At 44.4% G+C, this 20,835-nt stretch overlaps 1 long non-coding RNA gene across 1 annotated transcript in view; it reads right to left on the reverse strand.

Annotated features, from left to right (window-relative positions):
* The window catches only part of LOC147262726 (uncharacterized), an 89,106-nt gene that overhangs the window by 23,077 nt on the left and 45,194 nt on the right, over positions 1-20,835 (reverse strand). Inside the window, exon 5 of the long non-coding RNA XR_015112580.1 lies at positions 11,585-11,689. This is a non-coding gene — a long non-coding RNA (uncharacterized LOC147262726). The remainder of the gene's footprint in view (positions 1-11,584; positions 11,690-20,835) is intronic.

Here is a 20,835-nt window from a genome sequence, read left to right on the forward strand (position 1 = left end):
TCATGCCGATGGAAGCTCCGGTGAACCTTTAAGTAGTCCAGGAAACCCTGCAGGAGTCACAGGAAACTTCCCAACCAAATTCCCAGACAGGCAAAATTACGGCACCTTAAAGTGCTCCTGGGTCCTAATTGGGTCCTTAGCTATGCTGAAAGCATTAAAAAAAATAGCGTCCAGACTGCAAAGTCATTTAATTACCCTGAATTATCCTCCACGTTTTTTGCTCCCAACCATGTTGGAAAGTCTTAAAAAGTTTCCAAAACATGGCGTTCATTGACGTTTTTCCCAAACAACTCGGTATGTCGAGACCTGAGGACACTTGGATTGACTGGGATGAGCAACATGGAGACATTTTATAGTTTTACTGCCTTTTCGCCAGAAGAGTTTCATGAAATAAAAATTATGCCCAACCTTCCGTCAAAGTGAGGGTGAGTAGATAAAGACAGGATTTTTATTTCTGGGTGAGCTGTACATTGAAGTGTGTGAAGCAGAGCCCGTGCAGAAGTGGGCAGTCTGTCCTTTCCTGTCCAGTAATATCGCTTCTTTTTCATCTGTCCTGCCCACTTGTCCAAACCTGCAGCTGTGCAAGTTGTCACGATATAATAAACATACTTTTGTAAACTCCCGTGCTTCTCAAATGTACATTTACAGACTTTGTGAAAAAAATCCGAAGATAAAAACACGTTAAAGGTGTATTCTATACTTGCTCCGGGGAACTTATGTATGCTGGTTCTAAACTCGTGTCCTACCGCCTCCGTCTCCTGTCTCCTGCACTGATGTGCGTCTCAAAAGTCGTTGTGGCACTTCATCCAGGTGGAGGAGAGGAAGTCTGCGAGACAGAACATCGCCTGGCAGACAGTCGAGAGTGAAGTAACAGTGGCATTCCTGACACTTACACTTAATTAGCCACCATATTCTCCATCTGCCTGCATCGCTGGTGCCGGTGTCTTCTTCGGTGTCATGCCCCTGCTCTCTTTGAGTGGTAGTGGTCCCTTTTTTTATCTCCTTCTTTCAGTCACCAGCTAAAGCTCGCGACCACAATTGAGTGTTGGAATGTAAACCGACTGCGATGCTGAGGAAGTTCGCGTTTCCTTATTTCGAACAATATGAGCGGACGCAATTCATTTTATAGTAAAAAAAAACAACAAAAAACTCCATCTTCATAGGGGAATTTTCAGATGAGGGTTTCTTTTGATCCCAGTAACAAGATGAAATATATTTAAATTCTATATTACATGCTGCTGTGCACCAGGAAATTCTCACCAGCCTCTAATTCAAATATGATTGGGTCTTTTTTATTGCACCCACTTAGTACATGAGTACTGAGTGGGTGCATTTCAAGCTAATTCTTTAACTATGAGTGCATCTAATTTCTGAATCCATTATAAACCAGTTAATTCCATCTACAGCTTTCACATGGCAGAGAAAAACGCTTGATTTTCGTCTGTCCGTCAGCAGGACGATGTGAAAACTGTGAGCCCAATTGTCACCAAACATGTTGGGAGGGTCTGTAGGATGGGCCAAGGAAGAGCCCCTTGGATTTTGGGTTATATTAGTCACAGCGCCACCTAGAGTCGACAGCAAATGACAAGATATTCTAGACTATATTCTATACTCCTCCGAATGGGTCAAGCAGATCCCTGTCAAACTTAGAAGTGTCTTAAGAGCTCGGTGGGAGGTTATTGTGAGCAACTTTTTTTTTTCGTTGAAAGAAGTTACACTTGCATGTGTCAGACTGCTCTCTCTCTCTCAGGTTTCACCTCCCTCTCGCTCTACAAACACAAACCGTGACACGCCAGGGGGCGAAACCTTGCCTCGGCGGCGATATGCACTCTGAGTATCTTCTAGTTGATTACATTTTCATGCAACTACTTGCATCTAAAATTGTGGGACTGGAGAGTATTTAATCAAACCCGCTCCCTCGTAAAATTTCTGCTCGTCGCCCTCGAGGCTGATCAAAGCGTGCGTCGTGTCGGATCAAAATTGAGGCCATTTTTGGAGTCTTTTTCCCCCCCATTTCCTTGTTTGTTCTGATACATATAGAACACCAAAGATAAGCGTGTTTCCTTTTCTCTCCATTGTGCCACAAATGAGATGAACAGCGAAAGAGAAAAACGCCGCTACACTCGCTGATCAGCAAGACACCAAAGCTGCCTTTTAAAAAAACAACTATTTATCTTGGATGTTTACAGTTTAGAGATCCCATTAATCTCATAATTACATTCATCCCAGTTTAATGGATTTTTTTTTTCCAGGGGGAGGGGCTCCAATAAAGAAGAGCAACAATCTAATAAGAAGCAAACAATCAAGGAGTCTTAGCACAGATAAGTGATGCGTTTATGTTCAAAGAGCAGAAGTTTTCTCACGGAGGGGAACTTATCTTCACCTTAGTATATCGGAGCAAAGATAGAGGAGAAACTCATTAAATGATTATGTGTGAGTTGTTTGGCAACACTGAATAATTCATGCTTTATTTGATTACCATGTATGAAGGATTTATTGAGAGGTGCTGCATTGAGGGAGGAGATGCTTGTCTAGGTTGCCGAAGTTCAAATTCCTACTTCAAAGTCTTATTTACGTGAAGCACAAAGGCGTATTTAACAGTCTCGGAGGTATCTGGAATTTACATCAAACAACAACAAATAAAATTCCTCCTCCTCCTCCTCCTCCCCCCTTTCTGCATCCTTTTTTCTCCATCCAGCTAATCTTGCTATATTGCTATTGATGCTGGTCTGAAGTCAAAGCCAGGACTCAACACTTTACTTCACCTGCTGTCTTTCAGTGTCGCCTGGCAACAGCGTTTGATTCAGGTTCAATTTCATCATCCAGCCAAACAACAAAATGAGAATTAGCTTTGAAACATTAATCTCCTCCTATTGAATGATTCCTCTTCTGTGGGGAACACACTGTCTACACACAAATATGTATTCCTCACAGCAGGGTGGGGGGGAGGGGGGGATTTTCCTTAGCGCTGTTGATAGCTTGCTTGCTTTGTCACTGTACTCCCACATCAAACACACAGTCTGCAACCAGACCTCCAACCAAAACCAAATGTAGGTCATGTATTCCTCCTCTCTGGTGAGCAGGTTTCCGTAAGTATCACTCTGAGCACTAGCAGGATACTGTGGCTTCCAAAAATGTTCCAAGCCATTATTTTGGGACGCATCGGTGACCGATTTACACGGATGGCAGCCCTCTGACAATAAAAGAAGGCTTTTCTGATGACCCCAAATAGAAAAACGGCATGCTTTTCTTGTAAACAACACACCTAAGAACTCCTGCTGGAGTTTTTACATGTTGCGACATGTCCAATTCCAAGTCGTTCGCGAGTCTCAGGGAGAACTCGATTTGGGGGACAGTGTTCAGCTGAGCAGCGACACAAGGAAGGAACATAAAATCGGGTCGTCACATGGGAGTGTTTCTTCATGTACAGTAGATAGATTGGAGGTTGAAGTAGGCACGACTGAGGTCTGAAGCGTGAACTTCGCCCAAATGTCACCACCTACTTCGCAAGACGTTTCTTGAATTCATGAGGTTTTTTCGCACAATGACATCTTGTGGAATCCGGAATTTTAGGAAAATGCTAGCCTTTAGCAGTCATTGTGCTAAAGGCTCCAGGAAACGATACTAAAGTATCCTCAATCATTTTCTCAATCCTTCAAAAACACTTTGATTTGACCAGAACTAAACGACATAGCTAAATCCGTGCCTGCCTTACGCGCTACACGGATGTATCCATGGTGTACGGCGCCATTTCATGATAGCTGGAGTCACGGTTTGGGTTCAAGTAAGACCTTGAAGATCGCACAAGCACGTTGGCTTGCTTTACTGCTACTCTTTCCGTCATCTGAAGTCCTCCTTTGTTACATGGACAGCCACCAGTGCTAATATGTAGCTAATATGTCCCTTATTGGAGCAGGCTTTAAGGGAACCATCTTTGCTTTAAAAAAAAAAAAAAAAAAATCCCCATGTTGGGCCGTTGGAGGGTCAATGTCAAACTGTTTGTTGCTAGCATGTACAAAGCAGCTCCGTACAATGATTGTTGCCACTCAAGATGATGCAGAGGCCAGCCCAGCCCATCCTCAGCTGGGAACAGCAGGGAAGAGAAGAAGAGTACACCTGTCATGACGTGTGTGTGTGTGTGTGTGTGTGTGTGTGTGTGTGTGTGTGTGTGTGTGTGTGTGAGACAGAGAGCAAGATGGGGGGATTATCGGACACCATTACAGCAAGTGGTGAAGAGATAATGGCCATTATCTTCATTTCACCAACCTGCTGGCTTAGTCCACTTCCTTTTAAGACGGCGTATCAGTTCAAGGAGAGAGAAACACCGTCTCATCCATTAGTTTGTCAGCAGGGGGTTTCCAACACAAAGCTGAGATAAAGCTAGAACCCAGGCAGCGGCTCAGCTCCTGGACAAATTTAGACAAATATTTCCACATGTGAAATCCACCCAAGGCTGGAGGTCTGTACATACGCAGACATGTGAGGCATTGGAGTGGGTTCAGCATATCTTATAGAAGGAGAACGTAGACATAAGGAAGTGTAGCGGCACTCCAAAACTCTCGCTCTCAATCGGTCAAGCTTAGCTGTCGTCAACCCCATCGTTATCGTTTCGGCTGCACTTATCACCGCCATTACAACGCTTCAGACCGGGTAAAGTCCTCCTACCACGACAGGCCAAAACGCGCATTCTATTATCGAAAACTCTGTCCTGTAAAACAATGGTCTGCTGCGGTTGAAGCACAACAGACACTTGACGTGGGTAAATTGGCAGCTACCGAAGCCACCAAACTTGATTATGATCGACTCATTGTCCATCATGAGTGTTGCAGTTCCAGCAGGGAACCCCAGACTTCCCTTTCCCTGGCCACACAGACCAGCTTTGACTGGGGGTTTAGTCCGTCCACCTGGTCTGCCCCGAGACCTCCTCTGAGCTGGAAGTGCCTGGAACGCCTCCCCAGGGAAGCGCCCACGTAGCATCCTGACCAGCTACCCGAACTACCACAACTAGCCCTCCTCTTTTCAGCACAACAGCGCAGGAGAACAAAACTGCTCCTGCTGCTCTGATTCTACTGCACGTGTCACCCCTCATAGTTGCCTCACTCAAGAACAGGACTGCTGAGATACTTGAAGTCCTTCACTTGGATCAAGGACTCTTTCCCTACATGAAGAGGAGGATTCCCTGCTTAGAAGCCCGGCTTGAGATTAAGAGCTGCTGATCCTCATCTTTGGCTAAGAAGGTGGTTTAAACTGTCTCCCAAAACTCAGCTGGTTACATTTCAGCGAGACCCCCATTAGAAACCAACTGCATTAGCTTTCTCCCAGCTAGCTGTGAGCAATCTGAAAATATGGCTTCTACCTTTAAACAAAAAAATAAATAAAAAAAAAAGAATAAATAAGTTCATTGTCATCACCCGGAGGTTTCTGCTTCAACACATATTTGCTTAGTTTTGTAAAAGGATATGCAATTGCTGTGACAGCTAAAACCTGGCATCTGCTCTCAAAAGATTTCAAAAATATTTTGCACGGGAGGAAATAAGTTACAGAGATCTCACAAGCAAACTGCCTTAAAAGCTCTCTTTCTCTCGCTCTCTCACTCACTCACTCACACACACACACACACACACACACACACATACCTGGAAAGCTTCACTAAACCTTTAAATGCTCTTCTTTTCCTCCTCACTTGCCGCTATCTGCAAAGCTCTTTGCTTCTTATCTTTTTATCCAGCTTTAAACTTTGATGCAAGCTGAGGCTCACCTTTCTGTGGGCGCCATGCACGCTGCTATTACAGCTATGTCAGCAAGTGTCACCCAAAATAGGAACAATACAAGACCTGTGCAGCTGAAACGCTCTCTTTTCAGGAAAAGCTGCAGCGGGGAGAGCAAGACATGAGGATTTAGAGCATAAAAATCCAGAAGTGCATCTAAAATTCATTTTCTACTCTCATAATGCAGAGCACAAGAGGCAAAGACCCTTCACAATATCCACATATTGAACTTCCATCCACGCCTGCATGCTTACAATAATCCTTGAGGTTGAGGACGTATTAATTGATCAAGAATCCCGTACAAAATTAGCACCAGTTTGCTCTTTCAGACAAGTTTTCTGTGCGTGTTAAATATAGAACACTGTTTGTTTGTGGGGACTTAGAACTGCTCCTCAGTGTTGGATTTGGAGGTCTAACAGGTAACATCAATTGCAATTTTATTGTTTTTGGTGATGAGTAATGAATTAATGTTGTGTAATTGGTTTTAAAAAGGATCATTTATTCTCAGCCCGAACGACTGTTTTGCCTCATAATACCTCTGCGTACCTCGAGAGACAACGGTGAGTCAGTGTAGCGGGGAAGGAGTCGCAGCTGTACTCCGATCTCTGCGGAGCTCTTCACCTGGTGATAGATGAGTTGATGGAGCATGAGGGAGCGGGGGCTGGAGCGGAGGGATGAGCCAACACTCGTTGACTCAAAGTAACTAACCGTCTCTTCCTGGAGCTCTTCACCCGGCGTGGCGGGCCGACGGGAGAAGTCGTCCTCAAAACGGTTTTCAGACACTTCCCACCATCAATCTAATTCTTTCAGTAAACGCAAATTACGTGACTATAGCGTTGGCACTTAAATCTACTGGTAAATGGAGGATATTTTCTGCATAAAACTAGCGCCACCCCGTCATGTAGTACAATACACATTGTTTGAGGAGCTATTATTTACTACTATCTCAGTCCAAACGAGTGACGGTTTGTTCCAGGTGAACAAGGAAGTCGGATTTTCAGTATTTCCAGGAATCCAACTTCATACGCTGGAACCCTGAGATACTCAAATACCTCAAAACCACTGGTCCACACACTGACAGTGGAAACACTTTGATGTTAAGTGTTTTAGCTTCTGTGTTCCAGTTGTTTCAAATTAAATCTGTCTTCTACCGGAACAAATATGGCTACGATATTGCGAGTGCAAAGTACTGCATCGCATTGTTACCACCTGTTAATGCAAAAGGCTGAGACATCACCCATGCCCACATTTTGTACTCGTCCCTACTTCGACTGGAACGTGGTCAAATTTGGAATGAAACCTTACATTTCTGACTTTAGAGGTAAAATAAGAGGGAAAAAAATCAACTTTGGGGAACCAAAAGAAAAAGCCAACCATCCTCGATGCACTGGCGAGTTTGACATCAACTGAATACACAGTTTGTAAGATAAACATGGGGAAAACAGACCCTTGCCTGAGTAGATGAGGTTGAGGTAGTAACACCTACTGGTGATGCTGCCATCTGCTGGTTTGGAGTGTGAAACTGGAAGCTCTGGTGTGTACAGGTGACATAAAAATTGCCCGTTTACAATGAGAAATTCAGTCAGAAATCCTGGACATGTGCCGAGTTTTTGTAGTTCAATTGCAGTAAGCAATTATCCTGAATTTTATGATCTTTAAAAAAAAATGATGATATATTCCACCAGCTTATTTTTTTGTGCGGGGGAAAAAAAAAAGAAGCATGTTGTGTACTTACAAAGATCATTAATAAAAGCCTCATCGACATACTAATACTTCACAACTAAAAGCGAAAGTGCACGCGTGTTTTTTTATCCCTTTAGTAAAGCTGTGATGGTCCGTTTTATAGATCCCAATCCCTGCACGCATGCATGAGCCCTACACTTCCATCTTTTACCACTAATTGATATTGACACCCCTCTAATTAATTGATCATTTACATGTAAAAGCCACCGGATACTCCTCTTCCAGCCATCCAGAGGAAGCTTTGGAAGCCTCTATCATCTTGAGCCAAATCTCTTCACTGCACGTGAGTATCTGTCTTGCCTTATGTTTCCTTGTCACTTCACAACACCAAGGGTTTGCTTGCTTTTACAAAACGCACGGTCCACGAATGTGTGCGACACTTTCACCGCATGTTCTGCCTTTACAAACACCAGTTTATGTGAAGGAAAGGTGTAGGCAGGTGTCTGGTAGCATGGAAGCGCCACAATTATGTCTGTAATGGTTGTGTCATGTCAAATAAACCACTGGAAATGTCTATTTGAAAGGCAAAAGGGTGGAGGGGGGGGGGAGAAGAAGAAAGCAGTTAGAGGAGGTGCGCAAGATACAAAACTGTTGTAGAAATGCAGATAAAATACAAGTCGGCCAATTACAGTTGCTCACCCGTGTCTAACTGTCACTCCTCGTACACCGCGGACACCAAATGCTCTTTTATCAGCGCCGGCTAGCAGCAGGAGCGGCGCTAGCCATATTGACGAGCACTCAAGCCTGAAAGCTCACACGGAGGAAAGCCAAGTGGACAGCCAAGCTTCCATGCAGAGATGCCAAGATGCTCTACTGAGATATTTCTCGGCGCGCCTCGGTCCTCATTCAAAGCATCTCCTGCGTGTTGGCGCGCAAGGTAATATAGTCAGAAATGACAGATTAATCTCCATGCCTGGGTGCTGCGGGGGATTACATTATCTAGCAGAAGCAAGGGGACTTCTCATCACTCAAGGCTGGATTTACAAGCACTACAGCCCATTCATAATGTTAAAGAGGAATCATTACAAATGAGACAAGGGTGTATTTCCATGCATCGAGCGATCGCGGACATCTTCAAGAACATATGAAAATGAAGCAACTGTTGGCTTTGCAAAACATTATAACGGCAATAAAAATGTCCGCCGCGGGGTGGGGGGTGGGGGGTGGCAGGTCTTCGTTCCTTCAGCAGGTTGTTAGCAAGAAAGTCAGTGAGCAAGTGAATCATTTATGCACGAGAGCAGGCTCATAGTTGGCGCCTTTACCCCGGGATTCAGGGCCGCAGCTGGAAGACCCTGAACCCGTCCTCACAGATGGGTCGACTGCTCCTGAGGGTCTCTACCTCGAAAGTTAAATATATAACTGGCTGTCCTTGTTGTTGTGTCAGATCGTGTTACCGTGGAGAAGGATATTTTAATTGATATCTTTTTTTTCCTCCCTGTAAGAGGAATATTTTCACAGCTTTTTTTTTTTTTTTTTTTTTACCAAGGGGAGGTATTTATAGTGTTTTTGGTGTTGAAGTATCTGGATAAACTGATTAAAAATGTCCCAAGATTTAAAAGAAAAAAAAAGTCACTACATATTTGATGAAAATGAACACGCCCACTGTTTGGGCTCCCAGAGAGAGAGAGAGAAAGAGAAGCACGCTCTCGGTTGCTATCAAGGGTATCCAAAAGCTAGATGCCTTCTGATTTATCGACATTTCTCACCGAGCTGCTATGTATCCAAATGCTTTGTACACAGGTTGCACATGCAGGTTTTTTCCAATTTTTTTTGAACAAAACAGACTGAATCGACCTCTCAAATGCGTCAAGACAATCAAACAATGAGGTGGAAAGCAGCATGGAGGGTGGCGTCACTCCTTTGGCGGTTGCTATTTTATACAGTTTCCCAAACTCACCCCCGAATGTTCTGGAATCTCTGCTTGACTGTAGATGGGTTGTGGTTAAGTTGACATAAAGCCTGCAGAAAATAACAACGTTCGCCTGCGGCCAATCAGAGTTGGGCCAGGATAAATACCTGCGTCTGCGGCAGGGTTCAACAGCAATCAAACAACTTGCCGCCTGCAAACACGAGCCAGGTGTCAGCAGGCGCTGTAGGCCAGCGGAAAAGGTGCTCCAGTCACAAAACGCTGCGGCGAGTTGCCACTGTACTCACTGGTAAGAACATACGTTCCATGACATCACCATTCTTCTCAAATACCAATCTTATGGCTATTCAGTGTCAAATTGTAGCCATTTTAATGTGGACATGACCATACCCAGACTACATCAGCCAGTAAAGTATGAAAAAAAGAATAAAGTACATTTTTTGTGTTTTGCGGATAAGAGTTCCAACTGACAGAGTCTGAATGGTCAAAGTTCCTGATTTGACAAAGTCTCGATTCAGATTTCGGCTGAAGTGACATCATTAATGGGTCTCGGCAGGGCCGAGACTCGAGCTCCCCCGAATGCAAACAACTTTGACATTGCATGATCGGGTTTTACTCGTTAAATCATGCCCTGTAACACTGAAAATGACCGCCCGCCGCACGTGTTGTTTAGAACCCTTTGTCAGCGACTGGAATGTGAGTCAACCCACTGGGATCCATTAAGAGTGACACTACAGAAAAAGCTGCGTACCGCAGGCTCTTAAAACTTCAGTTTGTGCTTCTTTATATTTGTGTGTGTGTGTGTGTGTGTGTGTGTGTGTGTGTGAGACAGATGCAAAGTCTAATGCCAGAAAATGTAAATACAATGACGTGCTTTGCTTGCTTATTGGTATGTTGTAATGGATGATTGGTCCTCTGTCTTCCCTCACCCAGGAGAAATTAATGAACGGTTGAAATCTGAAATGAAAAAGTCTGTTGTTCTGACAGATAGCCTGAAAAAAAAAAAAAAGACTCAATCTGTCACTTTTTGAAATGAATAAATTTGAGGATGGTAATGGAGCTGATACGCTGACAACAAAAACAAAGAAGAAGCAACCAAAACCACATGATTCATCCACCCACACCCACACACACGCACACACAATTATGGCAAATGGAAGCACGGCTAATGTGTTTCTTGGAGTCTGGGTGTTTTTTGTTTTTTTTTTTTTGCTCTTTTAATTACTGTGTCAATTTTTGTTCTCTTGGACTTTGCAAGTTCATTTTCCAACTTTTTGTACTACATTGTCAGTGCCGGACCTAAAATAGAAGCCAAGCGAGGCAGCAAAGGTGAGATAAATTGGTTTAACAAGAAAAGGAAAGACAGGATATGTGTGATTATTTTCCACAGAAGCTAAAATGCCAACTTTTAGTCTCCTCTTGGTATTTTTACTCATGTTTTCATGGTCCTGTTCGCTCTGTGTGCTGCTATAAACTTTTTATCTCTCTTCTAAATCACCAAATCGACTATTTTTACCCCCCGAAGAGGAATTTTGGTGCAGTATTATATGCATATAAATGGGAAAGGGAGACATCCCTTACACTTCTGTCTCATACGGCCTCGATGTTTTCTCTATTAACTCAAAGTGTTTAGCAGCATAGCAACACAGCTTAGACTAATGGTGTTTTGAAGGAGGGTGCAAACGATGCTCGATTGATGACAGGGCGACAAATTTATGTAAAAATCCGTGGTGGGAAAATTCAAAGGTGGAACACAATTTTAGAAACACGAGGATAAAACTGACAAATGCGTCATCTTGGTTTTACCACACAAAAAAAACACAAAGAATAAAGGGGAACTCAAATGTGTTCCAACGCGTGATGGGGGGGGGGGGAGCCAAAGATGCCGCAGCACGGATGCCGCAGCACGGATGCCGCAGCACGGCCATCGTCCCAAGGAACGGAACAAGACTTCCGCTGAGTGGGGCCGGATACCCCGCAGGGGCTGCTTTCATGCCACCCTGATGTATGTATGACGGCGTGATGGATGCAGTGACCGACCTCTATTTGATGTGCACAATGCTGCACCGCACCGAACGTATGTAGGATGACATCATGACCAGTGACACAGGCGGTGTTTGGAGGGCACCAAACCCTACGAGGGCCCCCTGAAACGCATGTGATACTTGCTGTGTGAATACCGAGTGGGTGGAGGGTCAAGCCTCACAGCAGTGGGGTGGTGGTAGGATGTAGCCGGTCCAGTGGTCGGAACACAGATGGACACTGCTGGATGTCATCATCGACTTTGATCTTCACAGGCTGCCCGCTGATGCTGAGGGAATAAGAATGGGAGAGAAGAGTTCAGGTCGCGCAGGAGATCATGGGCCAGGTCCTGCAGTCCTGGCGCAGCGTCAGGTGCAGCACGTGCTACCTGCAATGTGGATTATGTGCATTTTATCATTGTGGCTGGTTATATTCACGATGGAGGCATGTATGTACACAAAAAATGAGTCCAAAACAAATATCCCTAGACGAGCAAAAAAAAGAAAAAAAGAAAAAAAGTCTGTATCGTATGGCAGGTGCAGACCTGAGGGGGAGGGGCTCAAAGGAACTGGGCAGAGGAGTTCCTCAGAGGAGCAGGAAGTCTACATATGTGGACACAATGCATTTACAGTTTTCCTGAATTAAAGAATTAGGGTTGACCACCGAAAAATGAGGACCATGTGGAAGCGGAGCCGACAATATATGTGCTCGCGACTTTCCAGAGCCGTTTCCAAAGAGCCAGGATGGAGATTGAAAATGGAAGAGGCAATGTCACTAACGTTGTAAAATAGTGACTTTTTTTTTTTTTTATATTACCTATTTGGCAATTCTAAGGGGAAAAAAATGGAACTCTTTTCAAACCAGCTCTATTTTAAAAGTCAAACCAGAATTGAGAAATTTCAGATGATACTCAGCCCTTGAGGGAATGCTGTGGCAACACGGATTTTTTTTTTTTTTTTTTTCAGACAATGAATGAAAAGATATCAAAAACTCGACGCAGAATTGAAGAGGGATCCTTGACATTGAAAAGCACTCAGTGACAACAGAATCCCAGGGGTCGGGGAGCTACCATTCAGCGTTTTGGGGGTTTTTTTTGGAGACAGTCTGAGACTTAATGTTCCGGCGCCATGCATAGCGCCCGGTGAAAACACGAATCCCTTCCCAGAATGATTTATTAAAACTTTCGGAGGTTCTTTTTTGCAGCATCAAGTAAAATACTTGTTCACACAGAAAGAAAAAAAGTGTTGATGAGCTTAAAAGGATGCCGAGGACTTCGGCGCCACGGGCCAAATGGTTGATGAAGACTTTTTGGAAAACTCCAAGGTAGTTTGCCGAGAGTAACTGACTGCGCACATCCCTGAAAAGTTACATGAAGTGAATCAGTGAAAAAGGTCTATTACTTAGACTCACTGACACAATCTTTTATTTCCTGTCCTCTCGACTTCATACCGAAAACTAATTTGGGGAGAAAATGAAAATACCTGATAAGAGGGACTATCAGGATTAAGGAAATCTAAATGTGCACATCGGTTTCCTGTAAAAGAACCTCACAAACCAGCCTCGTCCTCATCCTGAGCACCCGTGCTCCGAACCAAAGCTATCAGAATGCTAATTTTGACACCAAAAAATACCGCGCACTTACTCAGACAAACAGTATTCGGTTGTTCTCCAATTATCTATTATGTAGAGAGCAGCCATTCTCTCGCCGGAGCTGTGCGGCAGGTGTTAATGGGACGAGTTTTTAATAATGCATTTGAAAGATTTGGTGACCCTCCCCAAAAATATTTGGTCATACACACTCATGGAAAACTCACACACACTCACAGTGGTTGCAAAAACACCATCTGTTCCTCCCCCTCCACCTCCTTTGCTTATTTTTCTCCAAGCTGCTTAATATGCAGTAGATCAGGGATCCTGTTGATCCTTAAATAGAAACAGGTCTGGAAGCCTAAAAATCCCATTTTCATGATTTATAGTCACGAAATGTCTCTAAAATAATGTTAATAATTGTGCTCACATTCTTTCAGACGCGAGATGATTTCACATGCACGTTTACATTCTGCTCTCACCATTAATGACACACAGATGGGGGGAAAAAGCTTACTCGTGCAAAAAGATAGCAGCGTGTACCCACAACCGGCAAAACGAATACTTGCTAAGTTGTTGCTGACCGCGTTAGCAAACCGTCTGCTGCAGCGAACGTGTAGCCTCTGCTTTGATGCGGCTTCAAACTTGTTGAATCAAGTTCGCGTTCCGTTATTAACGCTAACTTATAAACCGTTACGAACTTACGCAGTTAGCATCGGGTCTAACCATTTTTGATGTACGAGGAAAGATGTCTCGAGAGCGAGGGAGTTGCAACACCTGTAACGAAGGCGATTTCATCATCGCGAAAGAGTCACAACGTGGTTTTTTTTTTTCTTCTCTCTCTCACAAATCTAATAGAAAATATCCGTCAACCACAACTTTGTAAGTGGACGCTGATAGCAAAAGAGGGACACCAAAGCCAAAACCTTTTCTCCATCCAACCAGAAGTGAGTCCAGTCTTCGCTAAGTAGCCAAGAGTTAGCATAAACAGTTAACAGCTATGGAAGCTAGCTTTAACTAGGTGTAAGCTGTAAATTTAAGTTTTTGTTTGTTTGTGTGTTTGCTTTACTGCACGCTGTATTTCTGACCGGTACATCCCCCATACCTCAGGAAGGTCCTTAGGGAATTCTGTCACATTTGGCCCAAACGTCCACTGGGATGATGATGATGATGATGATGATGAACTGGAAATAATTCGATGGTCCAATTTTTGAAGTCACTGTTAACAGGCACACAATGCTGAATCACACAACCACAGTTTGTTTTCCTTTGCACGTTATTTTGTACGATAGATAAGAATCTTTGTGCTTGTGACAAAACTCCTCTCGAACCCCTCCTCCCTTTTACGTGGAAAGCGTATTACTACATTCATTGTTGTGGTTTTAAAAGAAATCAGTTTGATTTGTACAGCAACCATGTCGATTTTAGCTGAAGACAGTTGACACATCTTATTACGACACAATTGACCTATGCCAAGTGTCACGTTATGATTGCTCTGTGTGGGAAAATGGCCGCCACCTTGCGCGTTAAGTGTTTGTATGTGCTGCAAGTAGGATCCGTGGCCTCTGAGGCTGTCTCCAACCAGTCGTCCTATTCCCAGTCGAACTGCTCTCAGCGGGTGTAGCCTCAGGCTGTGCTGTCTCACACGTGCACCGATGCGATCCGCTCGAGTTAAAGAAACGACCGGCACCTTCTCCGTAGATCCGAGCCATAGCTTTTCCGTACTCCTGCAATGTTAAATCTTTATGGCTACTTTTACCATTTATCTCCATCCATCAGCTTCTCTTCCTTCCTTCCTCGGATCCGTCTCTCCAACCCCCCTTTTCTCATTTGAAATATCCAGCCCCCAAAGCCCTCCAGCTCAGTTTCTGCTTTACAGAATCAGATACTTGCCTCAAATTTTCTTTCTGCAACCTCTCTTTTACACCTCACATAAACCTGAGATTTATACCTGAATTATGCCTCTGCTGGAGTGCTCACCTCGTGTTCACATGCCTCTTATCTACCCATTATTGCTCACACACCAGCAAGTGCTAAACCTTGAGGTTTTGGCCAGAGGCTGAGATATTTGGAGAGAATGATTATTTATTCTTTTCCTTTTTAATTTCTCTAAGACATAGCAAGGCTTTTACTGCTCAAGTCAAGGGCTCGGGACTAAAGGTATCTGTTACGAGAGGAAGCATTTCACCAGACAGTTTATGGAACGGGAAGAAGGTGGTACATTCTTCGATCAGAAATGTCAGGTTCTGAAGGCCCACGCCTGCTTGTTCTCGCCAACGCGTGAGGATCTCTATCAGTTGTGTCAGATATTTTGGGAGGAGCGATCACGGCGGGTAGCACAGGGAAATGATTGTGCCAATGCTGAATCATCTGGAAACACTTGAACTCTGGACTTCATCGATATACACTGCCATGTTCTAACTTTTTTTTTTTTTTTTTTTTTTGTCACTCAAGGAACGTTCCAGAGTTCGCTCATTCACACACACTGATGGTAGCAACTCGTCAGGGGTAATGTGGTAACTAGCTAACGTCCTCAACGATTATGTTTAAGTGTCACGAAAGTAAACAAGACAATTTGTTCAGACCAACGTTAGCACGAGCTAGAGCAGGCACCTTTATGTACTTTCTACATATTTGAAACACGTTCGACACGGTTCTATTTTTCAGCCAAGGCTTCCTTCGTCTAGACTCCAGTTGTGTTGTTCCACCTCAATAAAAACTGGCTTTTGGCAGAAACGACCACACAAATAATTGGAGATGATAGTAAACAAATTGATTTCAGATTGATCATGACAGCGGCTCCTCGGTAGCCAGAGCTTTGTTTAGCCATTCGAGTCAATCCATCAGTTTGCACTAGAACCGCCACCACTCCTTTCAGGCGCATGCGGGAAGCGTTTCGATGCTCCTCAAAACAAAGATTACACGCGGAGCGTTTTTTTTTGTTTTTCAACTGAAGGCACATCGAGCTGCATCGAGCAGATCGAGCAAAACAGGAAGTCCCAAACCCAATGGCATAGTGAACATGATAAATAAAAAATAAAAGGTGCAGAGTCCTGATCGCAAAGACAAACAGAAAAGGACACAATGTAACCACGCAACCTATTTATGGTGGATGTAATTCAGACTGTGTTTTGTGTGTGTGTGTGTGTGTGTGTGTGTGTGTGTGTGTGTGTGTGTGTGTATACCTGCCAGTGGGTAGTTTCACAAGCGGAAACTTCTTAGTGCTTTTCAGCTATAAACAGGAAATTCCTGTTTGTTGTCACGGACGCTTAAGCAGGCGAGCCATGAATAAAAAGCGTCAACATCATGCGTGTGATGGAAACACATAAACCAGGAGACAACAACCAAGCCAGCAAATCAGCGGAGGACGCAAGAAAACAGCATCACGGCCGCAACGTGACGCCGTGAGTCTGGTGGAAACTAGAGGTTAGTTGTCTGTCTTGCCGTTATTATCATTTATATACTGCTACATGAATCCGATGCATTAATATGAGTGGGTTGGCAAATGTCAGCATTGAAGGAGCATGGCTCTACTGTCTGTATGGGCACTTGCAACACACGCAAGGTTTGTATGGGCTTGAAACCACCCGATGCTGCTTCCATCGAGTCTGCGGCTGGTTGAAGAGGCTCCTTCTCACCTCATGGCTCACCACATGCTGATAGGAGTGTGTGTGAGTGTGTGTGTGTGTGTGTGTGTGTGAGACATGCGTGTGCTATCAGCAGCTCACCTGTGACCCCGCTGCATTGTCTGAGTCCAATGGTATTCTGGAATAGAGCCTGAGGATTAATGACAATAGTGAGACCACCTCGCAGTCTCTGCCGCAGGGACCAGCCGCCACTAATTAGATACATGAGAGAAGGGGAAAGTGCCCTTGTCTGAGCTGCTCGATATCAAAGGAGGACGCCAGAAGCTCAGGAAGATTCTGCTTTTTTTTAATTTATAAAAATGTTCTTTATAGCTGTGTCTCACTTTTGCTATAACCCTCTGAGTTTGGTAAAGCTATATTTTCAAACAGAGTCTCTCACCGACGTACCATTTGATTCTTTTCCTCTCTTTTTAAAAGAAATGTATTCAAGTTATCTCCCCAATTGTTTTTGTCATCGCTCCGCCTCCTTTGACACGCTGAGGTGCAGCGAGGACCACCAAACCATTCCTCCTGTTGAGTCAACAACCGCATCTTTCCAAGGAGTTTCACCACAGAGGAGTTTCCCTCCACCCAAGACTGGTGCTTTGACCCACCACAGGACGCGCGAGTGTGCAATTTACAAAAAAAAAATAAAAAAAAATCTTAGGGTAAATTGGTTTAAATGGTTGAGAGGCTTTCTGTAAGGTGTAATCAGCTTTGGCTCACCGTTCCTGTGCACACAACTACATTTAAAGCTCTCTGATTACATGCTTCTTATGCTAATGCTTTTGCAACTTCCCTCTATGCTTCTACCTTTTTTACACTGGAGATCCAGATATTCTCCCAGGCAGTTGGGTTCCTCTGAAGATTAAACTTCCCCGTGCATCAGCTATCCTTTCACAATTATGTATGCCTCCTTTTTGATTACACAATGCTTTGATTGTCGATGCATGCTGAGGCGGTTCAGGAGGACGAGCCGGTATGAGTCAGCCTCTGCTGGGTGCCTCATTACGGGAACTACCAGCGGTTGTGTCGAACAGCCCGGCCAAAGGAAATTACCTTTAATATCAGCTTGTCAGGTGAGAGAATAGATTGGATGAGTTGATTTGTCCTACTCGGAAAATTTAGCTCACGATTCCGTACGTCTTGAGTGCCAAACCCAACATATATGCACATACCCCACGGATACAACATACATTTGCCACACACACACAAGGATTCTCAACACATAACATACGGTGTGACACAGATACATTCACATGTCACCGCCATTTTGAGTTTTGCTTAGTTCTGAACACTCCAAAACAACGGGAATACAACACGCTAAAGGTTTTGTCAGGTCTGTAGAAGCCACACACCCTCAGAGCCGGCGGGTTTTTGGGGGGCTGCATCACTTTTCTGTCACTCATCAGTCTCTCAGGAAGACTTGCTGGCTCTTTTTCCTCCCCCCTTTTCCCTCTCTATTACTTTTTGTCTTCCCCATTCCTGCAGTTCTTTTGTTTGTTTTTTTTAGCCATCGTAATTCTGACTTACGCCCGGCACATACCAGGGTTTCCGCTACTTAAAAAAATGGGGGAGACATAATTACAGATTCAATTAATCCAATTAATAGCATGTGACTCTAAGAGCAAACACACCAGACGATTCAACCAAGGTGCGGCGCCAAACAAGAAACGATTTCGGAATGCCGATTCCAGTGTCTTGGGATCTCATGGGAACTGAACTCAACATCAGAAATTTTTTTTTTAAGGCAGACGTAACCTGGTTACACTTGCGTCTGAAAGCTGAGAATAGAAAAGCTGCATCACAGCTGTATACCTCCGCGGTGCATGCCTGTCACAGTGATCAAGTAGTCCCACTGGATGTCAAATTTCCCTCAAGGGTTTCCTAAAATATCCTGATAATGAGATGGGCATTCCATACAAGTGAGGCGACAGTGACCCTACTGGTTGAACTTTGACCACCAATGTCATTTTAATTCAATCCTTGAGTCCCAGTGGACATCCATCCATTTTCTACTGCTTATCCTGTTCAGGGTCACGGGAGGGTGGAGCCTATCCCAGCAGCCTTCTGGATGGGTCGCCAGTCCATGGCAGGGCCAGCACATAGACAGACAACCATTCACACTCACAGCCACGCCTACAGTCAATTTAGAGTCTGGATTAACCTCCATGCAGTTTACAGATACAGACCAAGGGGAGCAGTGGGGGCAGTGTTGCTGTCACTACCCGATACGTAGCCCACCTGTGCAGTGATTAATTTGTAAATCATAAGGTACCGGAACGCAAAGTACATATGACACCCCAGCGGTGACGAGATGGACACAGGTCCCAGATCGCACAGAAAAACAACATGTAAAACCATTGCTTAATTTGTAAATCATAAAGGTGCCAGAACACTAAGTACATATGACGGCTCAGGGGTGAGAGAGGGGCACACGTCCCGGAACGTATACAGAAAACAACATGCAAATGCCCACTTGCCATGATGTGGGACTTACAAGCCTCCATTTCAAATAATATCCATGGTATCAATGTTATGACGACAATTCACAGTTATTTAGCCTCCTCTGCGCAGCACAGGTGAATGCCCACATCACCACAGGTGGGACTTAGAGTCTACAGTCAGCAATTCGTTTCTCAACAGGTCCAACTTGTAAAACAAACAAAAAAGAGCTCACAATAAATCACACATATCTCCCATTATTATTATTACGGTATTTAAAGATTGGCACGGCAGCCTATTATTAGACGGTATGCTCACCATTGAGTTGTCCAAGACACCCCACATCACGTTAGACCCGGCTTGGCTAGCTGGAGCTGAACCAGGCTGGCTGGAGGTGAACCTTGCTAGCTGGAGCTGAACCAGGCTAGCTGGAGGTGAACCTTGCTAGCTGGAGCTGAACCTGGCTAGCTGGAGGTGAACCTGGCTAGCTGGAGCTGAACCAGGCTAGCTGGAGGTGAACCTGGCTAGCTGGAGGTGTACCAGGCTAGCTGGAGGTGAACCTGGCTAGCTGGAGGTGTACCAGGCTAGCTGGAGGTGAACTTGGCTAGCTGGAGGTGAACCTGGCTAGCTGGAGGTGAACCTGGCTAGCTGGAGGTGAACCAGGCTAGCTGCGGCGGCACTAGCCTCCTGCTGCAGCCGATTTTGATCGCCAACATGACCGCTACCCTCGTCGCCTCTTGTGGAGGCTTTTCTGACTCGTTTTAAGCGTCATGCGACTCTTCCTTCTTTTTGAAAAAACAGCAAATTTAACATTCTTTTTGACATGTTGGCGTTGAAATAGTAACTGTTTATTTGCTCTCTGCTTGCTCCTCAGAATTTCGAAAGGTTATTTGTTTGTATCAGCAGCGTGGTTTGTTGGCATCAGTGCGTCAACAGATCTCCGTCTCTTTCGAATGACGTTGAATCTGAATAAACAGCGTGAAATTCTAAGGATTTGGTCTGTAAATTTATCTATGCACATTATTATTGTATTTTAAACATTTTTAAAACGTTTTCATATTTTCTTTTAATACAAGAGGTACCGGATCTGCCCAAATAAGTACCGAGGTACCGGATCTGCCCAAATAAGTACCAAGGTACCGGATCTGCCAAAATAAGTACCGGAACACAGGGAGGCCAAAATTCAGAGGTGCCGGATCTTGTTTCGGCCCCTGCTCCTGAGACTCAAAGAAGACACAGGAATGGCAGAACTTTTTGAGAAGAGATTGTGCGAGTTTATGTCTTGTTATTGCCTCCGTTTATGTCTTTTATATAAGATACCCATTGTCAATACCTCCTCCACAGTCGCCATGTTTGTTTCTGAGTTTGTTGCTGTCATAACATGACTGTGGGGTGCCCCCTGGTGGATGTATTGGTTAACGTCCATAAAGGAAGCATGTGAGCAGTGACGGTAACATCGTTTAAACGGCCACGTACATTTTTGTACGCATGTTGAGCATAAATGTGCCTTCACACAATCCAGAGAGCAAACTCTGGTGACATCCATCGTCTACCTCTTTTCACTGACGATCCCCGGGGCTTCCAAATATTTTAATGTTACAAAAGGAACACAACAGACGTCAAGAGCAAACAGTCACAAGACGCCATCTTTCCCTCCTTCCTGTAAGAATAAATCGGGGTCTGAAACAAACTTCTTCTTGTGAGTTTCAGACCAAACTGCATTCACTCAATGGTTTTCTCTCATGATTTGTACGTCCTGTCCTGGCATGCGTGTTCT

The sequence above is a fragment of the Aulostomus chinensis genome, chromosome 4 (genome assembly GCF_037954235.1).
Source record: "Aulostomus chinensis isolate RoL2024-O1b breed Wild chromosome 4, RoL_Achi_v1.0, whole genome shotgun sequence".
NCBI lineage: Eukaryota > Metazoa > Chordata > Actinopteri > Syngnathiformes > Aulostomidae > Aulostomus > Aulostomus chinensis.